The sequence below is a fragment of the Vulpes vulpes genome, chromosome 14 (genome assembly GCF_048418805.1).
Source record: "Vulpes vulpes isolate BD-2025 chromosome 14, VulVul3, whole genome shotgun sequence".
Taxonomy (NCBI): Eukaryota; Metazoa; Chordata; class Mammalia; order Carnivora; family Canidae; genus Vulpes; species Vulpes vulpes.
In genome coordinates this window covers 105097346-105118782 of record NC_132793.1, presented here as the reverse complement: position 1 = coordinate 105118782, position 21437 = coordinate 105097346, and the positions used below count along the sequence as shown (strand labels likewise).

Genomic DNA, 21437 nt, shown 5'->3' with positions numbered 1-21437 from the left:
AAAGTCCGTTCTTCTGTAGTGCAGCATGCATGTTCCTAGAAATCATTGCAGGGTACAGAAGCTTGAAATAAAAACTGCAGGGCTTATGGGGAAGAAATGGGTTAGGAAGGACCACACAGTCAAAAATGAATCACTGACAGTTAAAAACAAGAAGAGGAACCTAGTAGAGATGGGAGCATGATTTTACACATTAAACAGTTAAGAAATTCATAAATCTAAGTGTACATGTGACCCTGGATCTTGAGACTGGCATGAAATATACTTGTGGAGGTGAGTCTTGGAAGGGTTTCCTCTTGTGAGTTTTTGTGCAGTGGTACAAGCATAGTCTTAAGTTAGAAGTCAAAAGAAAGTTGTGACTGCAGATACGATGAGATTGTTTGTAACATGACAACCTGGGGGAGCTGGTGGGAGTCTAAGGTGCATACGTTTGTGTGTCTGTGTGGCTCGGTTCAGCTGGGTGCACTTTTCTTTATCTGTCTAGTGTTTCTTGCAGACAAAATCATGTGTAAGCAAACATAAAATTCACATTATACTCAAATTGTTCCGCAAGAGATCAATCACATGGGAACAAACTTGCATTTTCAAAACAAGTGTGATAGTAGGGCTGACTGTACCGTAATATTTGCATTCCGCCATACGGTAGATATATTTGTGCTGTCAGTTCTCTGAGGTATCGAGAGAAGCTGGATCTTCATTTACTTCTGTGTCTGCCTGCAGAACCTCACTCTGTGCTTTGCACACTGTCGGCATTCAGCCGAAGCCTGGTCAGTGAGGGAGTCAGTGCTTCACCGATCGTACTAGTCTACTAGGGCTGCTATAAAAAATACCAGAGAAGGTGGCTTCAACAGCAGAAACTCCAGAAGTCCAAGATCCAGATGTTGGCAGGTTTGGTTTCTCCTGGGCCTCTCTCCTTGGCTTGTCGATGGCACCTGCTCGCTGTGTCCTCACATGGTCTGCTTTATGCTCAGACAGCCCTAGTATCTCTCCTCCTGTGAGGACGCCAGTCGTAGGAGATTAGGGCCCCACTCTCATGACTCTTTTTGACATGAATGATCCCCTTAAGGGCTCCATCTCCAAATACAGTCACATTCTGAGGTTCTGGGGTTTAGGGCTTCAATATACGAAATTTTAGTGGACACAGGCCAGCCTCTAACACTTGTGATAAGACAAAGTTGAATGTTTTCAGAAGCGACAGAAATATAACCGTTTCTGGATGATCCTAGGAACGTTCTGGGTGTAGGTATCAGTGTGGCATAAGAGGAGAGAGAGGGTAGAGAGTGGAGGTGGGAGGACGGGGTCTGTGCTGTGTTCCCCTTGGCATCTCGTGATGGTGGCACCTGGCCTGGCCGGACTCCATGCATGGGTCAAACGACTCAGAGAGATGCACTCTGCTGGCCCATCCCTGAGCTGAATTACAGAGCCCCATGTAGAAACTCTAAGGAAGACACTTTACAAAATTAAACATTCCAGAGGGATATGAAAAGGAAAATAAATCAAGCAGGAACTGTTGACAGCTGAAATCACCTTCTCCGGAAAGAGCTGTCTTTCCCTACTTTCCCTAGACTTCTGTGTTTGACCACAGGATGTGGCTTTTTGAAACCCTGTCAGGAGCTCTGGCTGGGGCAGGTGGTGGGGGGAGCAGTGGTCAGGGGGAGGTCAGGCTCTGGCCGTGGGTTTAGCTAACTGACTCACCGGAGTGGGGTGGACCCTTGTCTGGCTGAGTTTAAAGGGTCAATACAAACCCATTTGGACAGAGTGTCCTTGGGGTGGGCCCTGGGTGGTGGCCCTGGCAGCCGAGCTGGCGTAGGGGAGGCATTCCTCCAAGAAGGCAGAAAACCTGGTGGATGGTGACCAGCCAGGCCTCTTAGCCTCCCAGTGCTTGAGCTCCTCTTATGAAGACCAAGGCAGGCTTGGAAGGTGGGTCCTGTGCTCAGGGAGGAAGACAGGATGGGTCTCCCAGAGCTGGAGAGAAATGACGTGACTCCCAGCATGTGCAACATCAGAGCTTGTTAAACCAGTGGGCTCACTGTTGGCCCACTGTTGGAAGAGCCCAGCAGCGGAGGGCTGCAGTGTGGACAGGCCTCAGGTCTTGTGGGCTCTCGGGGCAGGGCACAAGTTGGGCTCTGTGGCCAGCACACAGCTGTATTAAAACAGAATAATGGACCTCAGGGATGACTTGATGCCTGTGGTCATCTGACTGGAATCTCAAGCCTTCCCGTCCCTTCACTGCAGGCCCAGCAAGCACCCAGTAGGGATTGTGGGAGGGGGTAGGGCAGGGGGCTGGTGGCGTGGGGGACTCAGCCTGGCTTCTCTGAGCCTCTCAGTGGCAGGGAGTCCAGGCCTTGTCTGAGGAACCTGCAGGTGGCCCGTGGCAGCTTGTGGGGTATTCAGTGTGTGTGGTGAGAGGAGACAAGTGGCCCTTGACGGCAGACCTGTGGCCTCCCATGCTGGCGGCCCATGGGGAGGGTGCTGGCGCAGAGTGGTGATGGCGGTGGAGGTGCTGGTGGCATCCCTGCTGCAGAGGCAGTGATCAAATGTCATGGGGCATCCTTCAGGGCATGGGCCGGGGTCCGTCTGACTGGGTCATCCAGGGGAGAGGGTGGAGTCCTCACACAGCAGCAACAACATTGGTAGAGAAGGAGCCCCCCCCCCCCATCTGGGTCGCCCTTCGTGAGCCTGGCAGCTTCCTTTCTTCTGTAACCTTAATTGCCCACCTGCCGGAGGCCCAGGAAATACCAGCTCCCATTCTCCACTCTTGCCCAAGGCCCCCGGGGTAGAGTCAAATGCACTGATACAAGGAATGGAGGAGCAGGAGGAGGAGCTGCAGGGTGAAGGGCTGCACCTGTGACTACGGGCCCTGTGCCACCCCACCCTCTGGGCCTGCTCATGGGCAGCATGTGCCCTGGACCTCAGTAGCCTGAGGAGAGCCTGTCCCTTCTCATGAGTCAGATGAGCAGTGGGCCGAGGTGCTTTCACTATAGCTCATGAGAGCCCCACTCTTCTCAGGGACTTATCTTGGGGGGAGGACGAAAGGGACCTGTCACCTCAAGCTGAGTAACTCTGCACGGAAACCTGGAGGCTCTGTTCACCAACTGTGCCTGGGGACCACTCCCTTCGCAGAGGGTGTGGGATGCTAAAGGGTCCTAGAGGGGTCTGGTCATGAGGGACTGGTGCTTCTTCCCAAAGACATCTACGCTTTGTTTTTTTTAAGATTTTGTTTATATATTTGAGAAAGAGCACATGAAAGAGCACTAGCAGTGTAGAGGAAGAAGCAGGCTGCCCATCGAGCAGGGAGCCCGACACGGGGCTCGATCCCAGGACGCTGGGATCATGACGTGAGCCGAAGGCAGACACTCAACTGACTGGGCCACCCAGCTGCCTCCAGAGACCTCGCTTACAGAAAAGTGGCTGTGCAGTCAGCCTGGGTTCAAGTGACAGCAAACCAACCCCACTGGCTCGAGTGAGAAAGGAGCTATTTGGGCTCATGTGCCTCTAATGGGCTTTCCTGCTTCAGGCTCGGGTGGTGATCAGACTTGGTAACAGTCATTGCTCGTGATCTGGGACTTGGTGCCTGCAAATTGGCCCCTTAGCAAAATTTGTTTGTAGCCCCGAAATCAACCTTCAGGGAATATTCCCAGGCACGGGCACACATGGGCAGAGGGCTGAGATCTGGGGTCACGGGTGCACGCATGTCTAGCTAAAGGTCAAGCTCTGCCTCCTTGTTCCAGCCCGTTTTCACTGGAAATAAGCACTTGTCTTCCAGTGTATTTTGTGCCTTGTTGTTTGCATTTTTTGGTGATCTTTTGTTTTTTGTGCTTTTTGTTGGTGATCTTGCAATTGAAAATGAGCCTTGAGAGCAAGCTGAAGTGCTGATCGTGTCCTTGAGCTCAGGCTGTGATGTGCCTGGTGGCGGGGGAGGCTCAGAGCAGCTTCTCAGGGAGGCAAGGCTCAGGGCTGATGGAGCAACGGGAGTAGGTAATGTGTCTTTAAGCAGAAACACGCGTGAGACACGGTTCTGTATCCACTGGTGGACAAACACATTGTGTCTGGAGCTTTTGCAGGAGCATTTGCTAAGTTGGCGTTTGCCGTGACGCTAAAGTGGATAACAAGAATTGGCTGGACCACGTTCCCTCCACCTTCTAGCTTTGTCATGTTGGGATGCTGATGTACAAACGCTTGCACATACGTAACATGTCCACTTCGATGAGCGTGCACAGAGGCGTACACCCACAGTACCATCACCACTGTCAACGTACTGAGCCTAGGCCTCACCTCCAGAAATTTCCCCGTGGTTTTTTGTGGCTTTTTTTGTTTGTTTGTTTTCTTCTTTCTTTTTGTGGTAAGAACACTGGACAGGAACTCTGCCCTCTTACTGCGTTTTCCAGCATACATCGCAGCATCTCTAACAACAGACAGTGTTGCCCAGCAGACTCTAGAACTTACTCACCTGCCATGACTGAAGCTTTCTACCCAGGAAGCATCAACTCCATATTTCGCCTTCCCCTAGCCTCTGGAAACCACTGCTCTGTTGTCTGCTTCTGAGTTGACGACCTCAGATTTCTCAGGAAGGGGAATCATGCAGTGGTTGTCGTTCTGCAACAGGCTCATGTCACTTGGCATAATGGCCTCTAAGCTCCTCCATACTGTCACAAATGATGAGGTTTCCTTTTTTTTTTTTTTTTTTTTAAGGCTGAACGATATTCCATTTATGTCTATCCCACATTATGTCTCCATTTATCTGTCGATGGGCATCGGGATTATTTCTGTATCTTGGCTGTTGTGAATGATGCTTCGGTGAGCATGGGGTGCAGACATCTCTTTGAGTTCCTGATTTCAGTTCTTCTGGGGTATGCACTGTACCCAGAAGGGGATTGCTCCTGGGCAGGGTGGATTCTCAGGCAGGCCTCATAATAACGAAGGTATTTATTAGCAGCTCTAAGCTTCCCATTGGTAGCTCAGCAACACAGACTGCCTTCTCCAGGAGTTCCAGAAGTATCCCAGGACTGGCCCTCTGGGCTCTGCATGGGCTACCTGCCCTGCCCTGCCTGATTCCAGGGGCCAGGGAGTCTCAGCTAGGGTGAGAGGCCGGCTTCTCTACCCTAGGTGCGTGGGGCTACAAGTTAGGGGAGTTGATTGCCCATCGGAAATCAGTGATAGGAGGAAGGTTGGCCCTGGCTGGGAGAGCTGGCCTCTGTGGTTTGAGAAGGTATCCTTACAGGGAAAGTTGGGGCATCGACCACATGGTGGGAGCACATTCTCACCTTATAGGGAATGAAGGCTTCTGAGTTGGGGGTGGAGCCGATGTCAGGTGTGGCTCAGATAGAAGTTGGAGGGGTGGTTGGCTGCAGAAACATTTCTTGTGAAAGTCGGTCTGGGTGACCTGGGCCCCAGCTTGTGCTCTGTAGGGAATGAGGGGACTCCAGGAGAGGCCCAGGGCTTTCCTGGTGATACCAGAGCCTCTCACTGTAACCGAGTCTGCCCCTAGGGGTGGGGTTCAGAGGGCAAGTAGGGGCAAGCTGCCCGTGGCCACTGAAGTCTGGCAGACCTTGATCCTGAGGAGTAGGCACTGGGGACCTCCTGTCCGGTCCTCGAGTGTTGCACAATGCAGAAGCACCAGCTTCCCCAGCTGGGCCACGGGTATGCAGAAGGGTCACCCGCAGACTGCAGAGCAAGGTTGTTTGACCCATTCCCTACCCCATCCTTGCACCCCACCTCTGTGCCCCTGTGTCTACTCCATTCTTCCTCTGTTCAGAGAAATGGGTCAGCGATTTGGTTCAATACAGGGAAAGACTCTGCAACAGTTAGCACTGTGGGGTAGTGGAGGAGGGTGTGAGGCAACAAAGCAGAATTATTTCTTCCCTCCTTCCCTACTCCTCCCCTCCCTCCCTTTCTTTACCCAGTTGCTAATTCATTTAACTGTTTATTTATTCTTTCAACAAATACCTGTTTGCACAGCCATGGAAAGCTCTTACGGATGCAGCCTGACCGTCCCCATCCAGGACAGGAGTTCCTAGCTGCTGTTGGATGAATGGACCCCTACTTCCTAGCCGGTCCAGCCCAGATTCTACGTGATTATCTGGCCAGAGCCTGGACCATGTGGGTCCCCCAGGGCTTGGGCCGGAAAGCCCCCATGCATGAGTCACAAGTCCCAATCAGCTGTGATTAAGCTTCCCCATCTCCCGAGAGCCTCGCCAAAGTCCAGAGATGCTTTCAGCCTTGGGTCACAGCACTTGGCCAGGCCCTGGTCTGGGCCCAGATAGCAGCTCATGAGAGCAGGCCACTGGGGACCCCCATCCAGGCAGCTCTGCTCATTGACCTGTCATCATTGTTTCTGTGGAGCATTCAAATGGGTCATTCGCTCCAGGCTCCCTGCTTGTCTGGGAGAGGAGACTCCAGGACTCTGGGTGCATTTTGCTTTTATTTTTCATTCATCTAACGGTGAAATATTAATAACCGTAATGAACTCTCTTACATTTTTATGCCACTTTTTTTAATTTACCACTTCAGTGCAATCAACCCTCCCTGTGCATTAGAACCAATCACATGGGGAGATGTGCCCCTGGGTACCCGCCCAGGCTCTGGGGATGATGCCAGGCATGATTACTCTGGAAAAGCTTCCTGGGTGGCTCTGATGCAGAGTAGGGCTGAGAACCATTGCTCCTGTGGCCTCTTCACAGTCCCATGCAGGGTGAGCTGTTGACCCCAGATCACAGAAGAGGGGCATGAAGTGTGGGCTCCCTGATAGGTTCCAAGGGCCACACAGCCAAGACCAAACATGTGCTACAGAGTAGAGACAAAGCCTTTGTGTCTTTAGGGGCATCTGGAAACAATGAAGCTTCCAAAGCCCTGACATGTCCCAGCCCAGCCAGTCCAGTCCCAATGGTTCAGCCCAGTGCTTTGGGGTCCCTGACACTGGGACGAGTGGGCAGCTGTCTGTGGGGTTCTGGGTGTACGGGGGTGAACAGTGTCACAGCCCACACTGGGGTCCCTTGCCCCAGGGGCCTCCTGGGTTCTGTGTGATTTCATGCGGTGGTTCTTGGCATGTGAGCTCTTGTCTCGCTGCATGAGTACCACTTGTGAGCCTGTCAGGGATGCACATTCCTGGCTGGAGCCCGATCCTACGGAGTCGGGAGCTTGGAGACCCTATAATCTGTATTTTGGCTCACCCTGCACGTCACACAGATGCATGCTTGAAGCTTGAAACCCCTGATTTGATGCCCCCATCCTGGGACTCAACACCACGTCCCCTGGACTGAGTCTACCCTTGTTTAGCTCTGTTGGGTTTTTCATCTCCAACTCATCACTTTTCTCCTAAAAGATGGGAATGTGAGGCTTTGGAAATGTATTAGGTGTGACCCCTGAGGCAAATGTCTATTAAACCAGGGTAAGATTTAGTAGGTATGTTCTGATCTAGTAGGAGCTTCCTAGAAATGCAGAATCACAGACCCCAACCCAGGGGTCCTGACCCAACACCTACAGTTTAATCTCCCAGGGGATGTATGTGTACATGAAAGCCTTGCACTTAAAAATACAGTAGGGTGCATCTGGGGGTTTGTACAGCTTGGGCTGGATACATCCTTGAGCAGCTGGCCCTAGCAGGGGGCCTCGGACAGGGCCAGGTGTCTGGGGAGAGCCATTGGGGGAGGAGCCGTCTCTGGAGTCTGCTGCCCTCTCCATGCCCCCTCGGGCCCGAGGGCAGCCTGCACCAACCCTGGGACCTCGCTCTTTGAGTCCATACATCTCAGGCTTGCCGCCAGGATCAGGACAAGGCTTACAGGGTTGGCAGCTGGCATCATCCACTACAGAGCAGGATGAGAGCAAGAGGCTGAGGGCATGCCCACGCTGTGGCCCTGGGGGACCCAGGCTGGAGCAGAAATGAACCTGGTTGTACATGATGCCACAGAGCACGGAATGTGCGTGCCTGGGAGAGGAGCCGGCGGGCGTCCCCATTCAGTCTCAGCCCATTCTCAAACCAATCTGGGCTACCTTCGGGACACTTTGCAGATGAGGGTGGCGACAAAACCATATGCACCTTGGCCGCGCCGTCCACTCCTTCAGGGGAAGAATGGCAGGCAGGTCATTTGTCCCTCAGGGGCTCTCTGAACTTGTGAAGCCCACCCCTGTGGTATCAGTTCTGGAAAAAGTCTCTTTCCAGCTGTCAATCAGGAAGGTAACTTCATGAAAACCATACTTGCAAATATATAGCTTATTTTCTTTGTAGCACCCAGGCTTCGTCCTTGGATGGATGCCAGAGTCTGAAATCCAAAACACATTCAACAGTCCACTTCTTGCCTTATTAGGTAACACTCCTAAGTGAAGAAAAAAAAAATCCTGATTTTTATCTGAGTCAGCTATTAAAGCTATTAACAGTGTTATTGAGTTTCTGTTGTTTGAAATAGAAACAGAGTGTTTTAGTAGCAAAAAAAGCATGTTTATTTTATTTCGACCCCTTGGAAGTTGCCCAGGGGTGCAGTAGACACTTGGGCCACCGGAAAAAGTGTGTGTGGCATCGTGCTGCCAGAGGTGCTTGGTAAACGCACGTGAGAGTGGACACTGGGAATCACGGGCTAGTGGCTTTTCATATCGCAGTGACTTTCCCGCTGGAAACCGCAGCCTGCTTGGATATCAAATCCCAAATGTTGTTTTGGCGCCAGTTCACTTCTTTCTCGTGGTTAAATATTTACATAACCTGCCTTGTTTTGCTTCATTTCATACACAGCAAGCTGAAGCTGCTGGACTTTGTGTTTTGCTCTTATATGTTATGTTGAAAGATATTTCATGAATCTGGACAGATTTCCCACTCAGGTTGCTGGGTTCATTATCACTGTGGTGTCCCCATGGATAAAGAGTGGGAGCAGGGTTTGTGTGCCCCTGTCAGACCTGGCCGGAGGGCCGGCTTCCTCACCTGTGTGCATGCTCTCCAGGGGGACTTGGGGTGATGCTGGGGTGGGCTTGGGGGTGCCAGGGAGCCAACCAGGGTAGCAGAAGGGTCCCCGCACTTGGAGGCAGATGGACCTGGTGCCGGTTACAGTCCATGGTCCTTTACTTTGTGTGAATGACTTGACCTCCCTGGGACTCAGTTTCCTCATCTGTAATTGCAGGCGATGATACCTCCTCTATAGGGCTGCACTGAATTATGTGCAGGAATGACCTAATGGATGGTGTTAATGAGAGTATTTGGGGATGATAAAGCATTCTTTCGCTTATTAATAACAGAAAATTATATTTAAACACTGGTAGTCTTCCACAGTGTCTGTCTGGCTCTGCTTTCTCTTCTTACTCCTCTGAGATGTGTCTGAGGATCTTGGCACTATTGCCAAGGGAAAGTGGGGAGACTGAGCTTTCTTAGCTTTGCCCAGTGATCGTGGGATGGCATTCCCCCTTCCAGCCTGTGCTGGAGAACATCACACATTCAGGAGGAGGGGAGGGGAAGGCAGATGTGCTTACTGTCTTTTGCTTTTTGTTCTATTCATTCGTGCATTATTAGGTAACACTCCATCCAGCTTGTGTGCATCGAGTCCTAACTCATTTTGCGAGTGTTGAGCTGAGCGTTGAGGATGTAGTACTCTGGCTGATGCAGTCTGGTTTTCTCGTAGTTTATGGTTTAGCATTGAAGAGAGGCACCAAAGAAATAATTGCGCAGAACATACATCACACATCGTGATGAGTGTCAGACAGGAAAAGTCCACAGGGCATTGAGGACGAGTAATATGGGACTGGGCTTGTGTGGCAGGTGGGAGTGTGTGAGGAGCCAGAGGTGGCTGGTGGGACTTGGTAGAGTATGGGGAGAGCAGATCCTTGTTCCCACAGCAGTAAACAGCAGACTGCTGCAGGGGTTTGGCCAGAGAGGTCCCATGACTGGGCTGCGGGTGGAGAATGTGTGGTGGGCCAGGCTGGCTGGGGGGTCAGGGTGGTGAGTGTCAAGCTGACGGTATGCAGGGGAGATGGTGCGGGCGTGGGCTTTCTTCCATCAGCGCACACCGGGCAGCCGAAAACCACAGGAATTGAACTTCTCGAGGTTCCAGGGGTCGGAAGTCCGACATCAGGATGTCAGCAGGGTTGGTTCATTTTGGAAGCTCTGTGGGGAGTCTGTTCCATGCCTCTCTCCGGGTGTCAGGTCATGGCCAGCGGTCCTGCTGTTCCCTGGCTGTACACGCATCCCTCCCATCTCTGCTTTAGCCACACACAGCGTCCTCCCTGTGTCCAGATTGTCCTCTTGTCTTAAGGACCCATCCCTAATCCAGGCCGACCTCATTCTAACCTGTTTTATAACTACAAAGACCCTCTTTCCAAGTGAGGCCACATTCACAGGTTCCAGGGAGACATGCATGTTAGGAGGTGCTGCCCAAGCCGGCACAGTGATGTGGAGACGGAGAGAGTGGGGACGCAGGGCTCTCAGCCACCGCGACCAGCAGGGCAGGTTGGTCCACTTGCCATAGCTCTTTCTCAAATAATGGTAAGAAAGCTGATGACCATGGGTCCTTCGTGACCTCTCTTGCTGCATCATATGGTCACTGACATGTCTCTTTTGCCAGAAATGATTTAACTGTGGAGAGAGCAGGAGGCTCCTCCTCATGGCCCCAAGTGGCCCTGCTGATTTGGGCCATGTAACCCACCCCATCTGTAGATGTGTTTGCATTCACTGGTGGTGCCTGTGGGTGCATTGTCCCAGTTCACGGACCAACGTGTTTGTTGTGGGGGATGCACTCTGGGTGCTCTGCTGGGAAGCATGGATGCCCAGTGCTGTCTGTTCCGTGTGACTGTGGGCCACTAGTGTCACAGCCCCAGAAGCAGATCCCCTGGGCCCTCTGCGCCCTTACATGGTGCCCATTCAGGTCTGAGTGCCTGGAACGGCACACTGGGCTGTGTCTGTGCCTCTGCCTCGGTCTCCTGCCCCACCAGCCACACCTGATGGTGCTTATCCTCCATGAACAGTGGGGTTGACCACCACAACCCCCCAACCCCCCAACCCCCCACTGAGGGATAGTGAGCACACATTCTCCCCCACTTCTCTGCACCTCCTGGATTCTGGGGATATGGAGATGGGTCATGGACAGCCCCCCCCCCCCTGCTGAAGGGGATAGCGAGCACACATTCTCCCCCACTTCTCTGCACCTCCCGGATCTGGGGGACCTGGAGATGGGTCACCCACCCAGCTCCGGAGCAGGGGGGCATTTAATTTCTCAGAAGTGCCCCTCTGCTGGGTTCTCCCTGCTTCTTGTGCTCACTGTAGCCCCTCACCTGCTTCCATCTGACATGATTCACTGCTTAATGCCTCGGTCCTGCCTTGGGCCAGACCTGCCCCTTGGCACTGTCTTTGTGGGTGAAGCAGAGCCAGACACAGTTGAGAGCCAGGGCCAAGGCCATTTTGTGCAGAAAACAGGGGGAGATGGTCATCACCAGCTGAGGGCAGGTCCAGAGGTAGGTCAGGGGCAAGCTGGGAGGGAAGTGGTAATGCTGGGCTGCCTGAGGCGGGGAGCTGGGGGCAGGCAGCGGACATCTGATTGGGCGAGGGGGAGTGTGGCCCCCAGCTCAGGACCTATTCTGCTGTGATGGGGACCTGGCCCACTCAGATCCAGCTTGGCCAGTCTTTGGGGTACGGACTCAGTTTCTGGATAGAGGACTTAAGTAGCAGATGTCAGCTGGCTGAGGCTGGGCACTATGCCTCGTTTCCTGAGGCTTCCTTTGCAGCTACACCTGACACCAGGGCATGGCACCCTGTCCCATCACAGGGCCCAAACTCCTTTCTCTTTCTACTCTTGCCTCCCCCATCTGAGGACCTACCATGTGTTGACAGAGCTTGTCAGGGTAAGGAGTCTAAAGCTGAAATGTGCTGGGCTTTTCGAGACTCCAAGTAGCGGTGGCACCACATGACTGATTTTCCAGAAGCATACCTCTGTGAGAGCAGTAACAGGTGCATGCAGCCTCCTTTACTATGAGGCTCGAGGGGAGTCAGGGAGGCAGCCGGTGATGCAAGGGAAGCAGCCGCTTCTGGAAGTCCTGTGTTCATTGTCGGTAAGTCGAGGCACCCTCTGGCCTCCATCTGAGCTGTGCTGCTGCTTGATCAGGAAGCCAGCTAGAGCAGGGGCACAGGGCTCTCCAGCAGCCAGGCAGAGAGGTGCCTTCCAGCAGCTTCCAAGAGCAGTGGGGGTTCCTGAATAAGGGAGGGATGACATTCCCTTCTCTCAAATGGGCCAGTGTTGGTACCTCCATCCCCTTGTAAATGCATGTGCACTGGACTCAGGAACTCTCAGTTGAGCTTTAAATTCACACACAGATTTCACCACATCCATGAACCGCAGTGTGTTCCTTTGTAATGCTAAGAATCACCTCCTCAAAATCTGTGCTCTGTGTTCTCTTTATTGTCTCATGGCTCCTCTTGAAATGAGGAACATCCAAGTAGTGCTTGAAAGACAGCTTTAGGACACCTGGGTGGCCCAGTGGTTGAGCGTCTGCCTTCAGCTCAGGTCCTGATCCCTGGGCCCTGGGATTGACTCCCACATCGGGCTCCCTGCATGGAGCCTGCTTCTCCCTCTGCCTGTGTCTCTGCCTCTCTCTCTCTGCGTCTCAAATAAATAAATAAATAAATAAATAAATAAATATCTCTTAATTAATTAATTAATTAAAGAAGAAAAGCAGCTTTGTAATAAGTGTTTAAAATCCCCAGCCCCTAAAATAGTGGTTCTGAATCTCGGCACACATCAGAATATCATTGACTCTTTAAAAACTTCAGATGCCAGGGCCCCAGCCCATGTTTCTGAATTACACCCTGTGGTGGGGAAGGACAGGCGCTTATATTTTTAAAAGCAGCCTTGATGATTTCAGTGTCAGCCAAAGATTAAGAACTGCTGTACCCCAGTGTGTCCCCCACCAAAAACAAACAAACAAACAACAACAACAAACACAATAAAAGAGGACAAAAAAATAAAAAATAAAAGAGGACAGCCGGATCTGTTTTATAGCAGGACAGAACTTTCAGCAAGGTCAAGATAAAAAAGAAACAAAATTTTAACAGTGTCATCAGTCAGCAGCATAGTTGAAAAATGAGCAGCATGAGTGTTTAAACCCTCCTGGCAAGCCTTGAATTCCTAATGAAGTATCTTTTGTCCCAACTCTGATGCTCCAGAACTAAACAGACAAAAGACTTTTTTTCCCCTCCATCTATAAAAGGAAACGATAACAAAAATAACCTACCAGGATTATTGTTTTTAGGCAGATAAAATTATTTTGAGTTACTTTAGGACAAATGAGAAGACAAATGGAATCATTGCTTCTTCCTGATATGATGCAGGCTTTAGTAATATTCTCACGTGATGGCTGCATTTTGTAATGCTTTGGCTAAAAATAACTCGATTACAGAAACTCCAGAAGGATCAAGAAAATTAAAATAGTTTCCTTTAGCTTCACTAAAAAAAGAGACATATTTCTCTCAGAAATGTCATGACTCACACCAAACGGTTAAATAAAAATGCATGTATAGCAGTGATCTTTCCTGTTTATTGCTTCCTCAGTAGAAGCTAATTGAAGAAAACATCTGCATTCAGTTTTCCCTTTATTTTTATAGATTCTTTTCTTATACACCAACGCAAAGCCTCGCCTGCCAGCCGTTTACTCAGGCAGTAATCTGATGGATGGGTTTCAGTTTTCCCCTTGGTGGTGCTAACGTAAATTATTCTCCAATGAGCTATTTGCAATGTCATTCTTTAACCCAAGCTTAAGTGCACATTTTCTGGGGACCTAGACTCATAAGGTCTCCACACTGCAGGGCCTCAGAGTTCATTCGGGCCAGCTGTTCTCCCACTCGTCTGTCTCCCTGAAGGATGCACCTGGAAAGTGCATCTACCTGGCTCCTTTTGGGTGCACACAGCAACAGAGCTGGCCATGTCAGGAGACAGCCCTGTCTCCTTCGGAATGATATGCTTGTGCTCAGTGTTAGGTCACCCTTGGTCACCCTGTCTCTGTGCTAAACAGCCCAGTTGATGCTGTGGGCTGGGTCTGGTAATCTGCACACACCACCCTGCATGCAGGTGTGAACTCAGCCATGGCTGGGGGGGGAGTTAAGAGCATGGGCTTTGAAGCAAGAGCCTGCCACAGCAGCCTGGTTTTTCCCCACACTGGCCAATCTTTGGGCCCCATGTCCTCCTCAGAGTTGGCATGAGGATGGTGCCAAAGATAGTGTGCCAAGAGCTCAGTGGGTACCTTTTGCCTTCCTTTCCTTATGACAGGCAGCCTTGGTGTTGGGGCGAGTCCCCAGACACCAAGCCTGCATGGGGATTTGTGCACATGCTTTGGGAGAGAGTACCCTCGGGGGATGGTCCAGGAGGAGTGAGGTTGGGATGCAGTTCAGGAAAGGTCTGGCCTCAGCCTGAGGCTGCAGGGAGCTTTGGAAGGCCTCATACTAGAGGCTGTCCCACCAGAAGCAAAGGAGTGGGCTGTCATTGGTCACAGACCTCCCGTGGGGCGGGGGGAGACTATGCACCCTCAGGTCAGGTGGCTTCCTAATGGCTCCAAGGACAGGCCTCTGAAAAGATGTGGAGTGAGCCGTTGGCTGCAGCCCCCATCAGCAACTGGGGGCAGGGGTTGTGGGAGATCTGCCAGATCAGTATGAGGAGCTCCAGGGATGCGCCTGGGGGGTTCACAGTGTCCACGGCACACAGTGTCCACGGCAGCCCGAGAAGGCTGGATGCCAGCCCCCGGCAGGGATGGTGTCCTCCAGACTTGCTCCCCAGAGGATGGACTGGGGCTGGGGCTCTGGGGCTGGGGTGGGGCCCCTTGGGCTCTCCCGTCCTGGAATTTGACCACTGAATCTTCATCGATGAAGGGGAAACCACCTTACAGGAGGCCGAGCACAGGTGTTGGTTTGATCCAACCGTTATTTATGCAACACGTATGGTCACTGTCCGGGACCGAGCTGTCCATGTGGCTAGGGGAGAACAGACAGACAGTCATACAGTGAGTGCAGACTTCAAATGGTGATGTGTTCCGAGGGGGGACGTCGGGAGGCTGTGCACACAGTAGCAGGGACCCCTTGATCCCGGATCGGAAGTGGTCGGGGAGCAGGGCAAAGCCTCTCAGAGAAAATGATGCTCATACTGGGATGGGAAGATGTGGACGGAGATCCGTGATGGGTAGGGCCTGAGAGTGTAAAGAACAGTCCCAACTGTGGGGACAGCACGGGGAAAGGCCCGGTAGTGGGCAGGTGTCATCGAGTCTGGGGAGGTGACAAGGACTGTGGCATGTGCTGCAAGGGGAGGCTGGGCCAGTAACAGCCACAGGGGGCCACAGTACACCTAGAACTTACTAGGAGCCTGAGGAGTAGTCCTCCCTGAAAGAATGCTAACAGGTTCTGATTGGCATATTTATGCATCAAGACTTTTTGGGTGCAGGGGAGGAAATTTGTTTTGTTTTGTTTTTGGAGTCCAAGAAGAAAGGGAATGAGTGTTTGTTTACATACCATAGGAAGTGCTGTGTGAAGTAACTTCACACATATTTCTTATTTAATCCTTCATGACAAGCCTTTATTTATTGATTTATTTATTTGGCTTATGGATGTTGGATTGTTGAAGTCTGTCCTTCCTTCAGTGGAGCATCCTCGCTCCTCTGGCAAGCATCAGTGCTCTGTGGTTGTGTGTAGGGGTCTGTTTCTAGACTCTGTGCTGGCCCGCTGACATCATGGTCTGTTCATATGCCATTTAGTGTAGCTTTGTCATGAAAGCAGGTTGTGTTCATCTTCCTCCTTTGTCCTTTTCCACAGTTACTTTGGCTCCTCCCGGAGCATTTCCACATGAGTCACAGAATCAGCTTGCCTGATCCTACAGAGAAGCACTATGGGAGCTTGATTGGGGTGCATCAAATCTACAGATCAGTTTGGCAAGAACAGATATCATTTTGGCAAGAACTGATATCATTTTGCATCTTGTGCCCCCATGCAACTTCTCATCCCTCCATTTACCTGGTTTTCCTTGGATTTCTCTGAGCATTATCTTGTTATTGTCAGTATATGGCCCTTGCACATCTGTCAGATTTATCTCTTAAGTACTTTGTACTTTTTATGCCAATGTATGTGGGTTTTTTAAATTTCAATTTCTGATTGTTCAGTGATAGCATATGGAAATAGAATTCTTTTTCTTGCCTGATTGTACTCTCAGACCTTTATCATTCGTGGAATATAATGTAGAACAGAAGTGATGAAAGTGGACATCTTTGTCTTTTTCTGCTCACACACAGAATTTAGTCTTTCATCATTAAATCCTAGGCCAGCTTGAGTTTTTCATGGTTGTCTTCTATCAGCTTGAGTAAGTCCTCTTCTGTTCCAGTTTTGCTGAGTATTTTATTAGGAATGGATGTCAGATTTTGTCCGATACTTTGGGGGCACCTATCGTGATGACAATGTGGTTTTTCCTTTGTAGTGCGTTCATGGAGGTGAATTACATTGTTTGATTTTTGAGAGTGAAGCCAATCTTTCATGCCTGAGATAAAGCACTTGGATGATGATGTACTACACTCTGTGTATGTTACTGGATTTGACTCGCTGACATGTTGTGTAAGGAATCTTGTAGCTGGTTCACAAGGGATGTGTCTGTGGTTTCTTCTCTGCTGTCATGATTTCACTGTCTTCTCACTGGCGTTGACTTGTGTGAGAAACCCAGTGTCATCCTCGTCTCTGTCCCTCTGCACAAGATACCTCTCTTCTGGTGTTAAGGTTTTTCTTTCTTTTTTTCTTTTCTGTAACTGGTGTTGAACAATTGCATTACGGGTTGCCCTAGTGTGGTTTTCTGATGTTTATTGTACTTGGTGTTCATTTAGCTTCTGTAATCTTTGGGCTTAGGTTTTCATTGTATTTATAAGAAATATCAGCTTTTCATTCTTCAGATGTTTCTCCTGTTCCCGTTTTTCCTTACTCTTTCTAGGGCTCCAATTACAAGTATATTAGACTGAACGAGTTCCCCCACAGCTCACCGATGCTCATTTTATTTCTTTAAATCTCTTTTATCAAAAAAATATCTTTTATCTCTATGTATTTCATTTTAAAAAATAGGTTTTTTTGGTTCTCTGTGTTCAAGTTCACTAATCTTTTCTTCTGAAATAGCTCATCCGCCCTTTTTTCCATCTTGTATGTTTCCACCCTGAGACCTTGCAGTTTTCACATCCAGAATTCCCATGTTGTGCTCTTCTTCTAATCTCCCCATTGTTGTTTGACCCTCAGGGGGTTCCCTCATAGGCACAGGCTGATTGGCAGCCTGATCCTGGGCATCTCCCACTCTGGCTATCCTTCCTGGGAATCCCAGCTGCTGCTGCCCCACTGGTCCCTGGGGGGCATGCCCTCCACTCCCCTGGCTTAGGCTGGGCCTGTCTGGTCTGCCAGGCTACAGCCCAGAAGTGCTCTCCAGCTCTCTAACAACATCACCGTTGACTGCCCTCATTTGGGTTTCGATTCTGAAATCATGTTTTTCACCTACAAGCAATCTTTCCTGGTCTTGAGTCATTTTCTTTTTACTTATGGAAGCTCTTCTCCACATTACTGAGATTGGATATTTCAGTATCACCTGCTCACTGGAATGTGTTTCGTGAGGGGTGATTTGTTGTAATTTCTCAGATGACTTCTTTGTTATATGCTGTATCTTCTCATGCCTTCATTTAATCTTCCCCCTTCCTCACCTTTTTATTCATCCTCTGTTCCTAATGCGTGTGAAGAGTTGAAATGGGTTTGGTTGGTGTGTATTTCTTTGAAACTTACCTTTTCTAGAATGGGGCCGGTTGTCGGGGGCAGGGGGCACTGGGAGGCTACGTCAGGCAGAGGTGGCCGTGGCAGCCCAAGATGGGCAGGGGTCTTGCCCTCCTCTTCACGGGGCAGGTTGGCTGCTGGGAGTCAAGGTGACGTGAAAGCTCTGCCCCTGGCCTCTCTTGTCCAAACCCTGGGACACTTTTCTGCTTCCTGACTCCCTGGTCTCTTTCCTGCTTGCAGTTTTGGAGGCTTCTGAGGGGGGATCCTCATATCTATTCCCAGGCAGTCCCTCCCTTTGTATTTGTTGAACCACAGGGCTGCTCAGAGTCACCCCCATCCCATACTGCCTGTGCTGCTCCTTGCAAAAATCCCTCCATGTTTCAGATCTAGTCAAGGCCCTTTACACTGTTTTTCTGTGTAGATGCAGATTTTTGTTGCTATTTTTGTATATTTTTTTTTATCATTTCATTAGCTATTTGCAGGGGAGGCCAGGCTTGACCTGAAACTGCCTTCTGGAAGGACATGTCAGCCTGGGCTCCTTCCACACACCAGGCGGCCTTTCTGCAGCCAGGGAGGGAGAGGAGGGTTAATCATTTACCGGTAAAATAAAAGCCCTCTGGCTTGAGTTTCTGGCATTTTTGTAGCATGATATCCAGAGAGGAATGTATTTCTTTAAAGCACATCCCAGCATATTCTAAGCGGGAGGAAGCATTTGTACTTTTGTCCGCTGATTAAATAGCAGGATAGGCCTGGGCTGGGGGAGGCTGGGGGAAGGGGTGATAGGGGGGTTGCAGGGAGATGGGGGAGGTTTGGGGGGACGGGATGGGGTGGTGTCCAGTTTGTAACGCAGAGCAGAGATGCTGGCAGCCCTCCCACAGGCATTCTGCCCGGAATGTGCGCCCCAGAGAAAGTTAGCAATCTGTGGCCTTTCAGAGGGTTGTGTGAGCAGGGTTGTCAGTGGCAGAGGCGGTACAGCCTGTCACCCACCATGGAGCTCTGCTTCTCAGCATGGATTTGCTCCAGGATTAATCCTGGCCTTGTGACTGCGGTAGATGGTTGTGTCCATTATGCTGTGTGCAGACTTGCTGCCCGCCTCTTGCCTCCAGAGTATCTCCTTAGCACCGTCCCCAGATGGTGGGGTGGGAACAGGGAAGGATTGACACACAAATCAGACTGCTTAGCTGAAAGGCGCCTCTGATTGTCAGTGGGGCCTGTTAGTCGCAGTGCTCAATCCCTGCTGCCAGCCCTAAGCATGGGTCCGTTTGTGTTTGCTGTCCCACAGCCATAGGCTGGAGCCCTAACCCAGAGGAGGGATGGTTCCCTGCAAGCCCATCCCTCCTCCCCGGAAACGTTTCCATCTCCGGGATGGCCAGGAGCACTGATTACCTCCGAGAACGTGATTGCTGTTGCTGGTGCTCCTGGCTTCCAGTATCCTTTGCAGCAGACTGGCCAGGACTTGATCCCCAAGGCTGGGCATCTCTCTCTCCCTGTCTCAGAGATGGGCAGCGTTAAATATTAATGCTAGTCTTACAAATGTTTGCTTCTAAAGTCTAAATTATTGATAGTCTTACATTTAAAATATAAATCATGTGAATTTCCCCAGATGGTTGTGAGGCAGTTAGCAGTTGTGCTTTGACAGTATGCTGTGCACGGACGGATGGGTCTTTCAGAAGCATGCTTCCTACATACTGCAGTGCCTGGCTCTCCTGCCTCTGGCCCAGTGACCACAGGGAAGCCCAAGGCTTGGTTCCTCTGTGTGCATCCACCAGTCCAGCCTGTGTCACCAGCTCCTCTCCCACCAGGCTCCAGCCAGATGGGACCTAGCCTCATCCCCAGACCCCCCTGCCCACCAAGAGCTTCCGTGTCCCCCCTCGTGACAATATTGTTTTGAAGAAAAGAATCTATTTCTCTATGTGGTTTATTCCCATCCCAGAGATGTGGGGCTGTGTTTTGTAATCCATTTTGCCCAAATTCACCCCACTGGCCCCATTCACATACCACCCTGTGATCCCCTCCCAGCTTGATCGTAAGCATCCTATGTGGTGCAGGAGAAGCCTGCCAGCATATGATCCAAGAGGGTAGAGAGTAACGTAGCCTACAAGTCGGGTAAGGGAGCTTCCCTCGGTCCCTGCTATAACCATGTGTCCTGTCTCACAAAACCCTTTTGAGACTCCAGCACTAGCCTCCCTAGTGAATAAATGGCTGTGGTCTGGCCAGTGGGACACACACACAGCCTGACTTTTGTTGGATATGAGCAGCTCTTCCCTGCCTAGGAACCTGAACCTCTGCCACTAGACAGGTACCCTGTCTTCTTATAAGATGATAGACTCCATGAGCATCTTCATGTGTCCCAGGTACCCCCTGTTGGGGGTCATGGTGGGCAGTATATTCACAGGCTCCTTGGGGGTCCCTCTCCTGGTTATTCAGTCAAAATATATGTGAGTTCTGCTGGGAAGGGATTTTACAGAAGTAATTAAAGTCCCAAATTAGTTGACTTTAAAAAATGGAGATCATCCAAGTAGGTCTGACCCAACTGGGTAAGCCGTTATAAAAGGCAAAGAATTTTTTCTGGTTGGTGACAGAAGGAAAGTCAGAGATTCTGAGCACAAGAAGGACTCCTTTGGCTTTGAGGAGGAGGGGGCTGTGAGCAGAGGTTTGGGGGTGGCCTCCCAGGAAGGACCCCATCCTGGAGACCCACAAGGAATGGGGTTCCTCAGGCCACTAAGGGTGAGGAACTGAATCTGCCAGGAACTCAAATGAGGCTAGAGACAGGTTGCACCTGCCCCCCAGAAACCCCAGATGAGAGCCCAGCCCAGCCTCATAGGGCCCTGAGCAGTGAGCCAGTCAAGCCCACCCGGGATATGGACCCAAACAACTGTGAAGTGATGAGTGGGTGTTGTTTTTAGTATCTGGGTTTGTAGGAATCTGATACATGGCTGTGGAGACAAGCGTGGGTACCATTCTGTTCAGGGCAGTGGTGTTCCCTGGGCCATAGTGGGTCCCCAGAAGAATAGATGGGGCGCCTGCTTGAGCTGCTTACAGACTGTCCCCACCACTAAAGGGTTAGACGTGGGTTTGGAAGAGCCCAGCACCGTTGCCAGGACGACGACGGGTGTATTCTTGATGGGGAAGTGCAAAGCAGAAAAGCTTTTTTCCCCAGAGGAAAAATTTTAATTTGGATTTGGATTTTGTTTGATTTTGTGGTCTCACCTTCACATTCATCTCCAAGTATACGTAGTGTGCGTGACAGGTTGCACTCTTCAGTGTGACTCCCATGGTGCTCCTAGCCATGGTCAGTGGCCATGCTCCTGGCATGGTCAGCCTGGCGTGGTTCAGGCTGGAGCGGCCAGGGGGCAGCCACCCCTCCACTGGGGGCTCCGGGGGCTCCTCAGAATGGGGCTTTCTGACTCTGCCTGGGTGTTAACTCCCCACTTCCCGAAACACTGCAGGCCTGTGCTCTTTGGGAACCTGTCTGCCAAACCAGGGACTGCACTGCCGGCACACCGCTTCTGTGGGGCCTTTAGAGAACTGGCCACGGCCCCGACAGACAGGGGCACACCTGGCTGGGAGCAGGGGAGCCTGAGTGACAGGTGGGAGGCGCTAGGCGGCCTGGAGCCCAGCCAAGTTTTTCCACCTTCTCGGGGCGGGATCCGTGTCTCACGCCGATTCTCTCTGCTGTCATCTTATTAAAGAGGGACCATATGTATATAAT

General features: G+C 51.0%; 1 protein-coding gene across 13 annotated transcripts in view; it reads left to right on the top strand.

Annotated features, from left to right (window-relative positions):
- ARNT2 (aryl hydrocarbon receptor nuclear translocator 2) overlaps positions 1–21437 on the top strand; it is a 156393-nt gene that overhangs the window by 59876 nt on the left and 75080 nt on the right. The window lies entirely within an intron of this gene.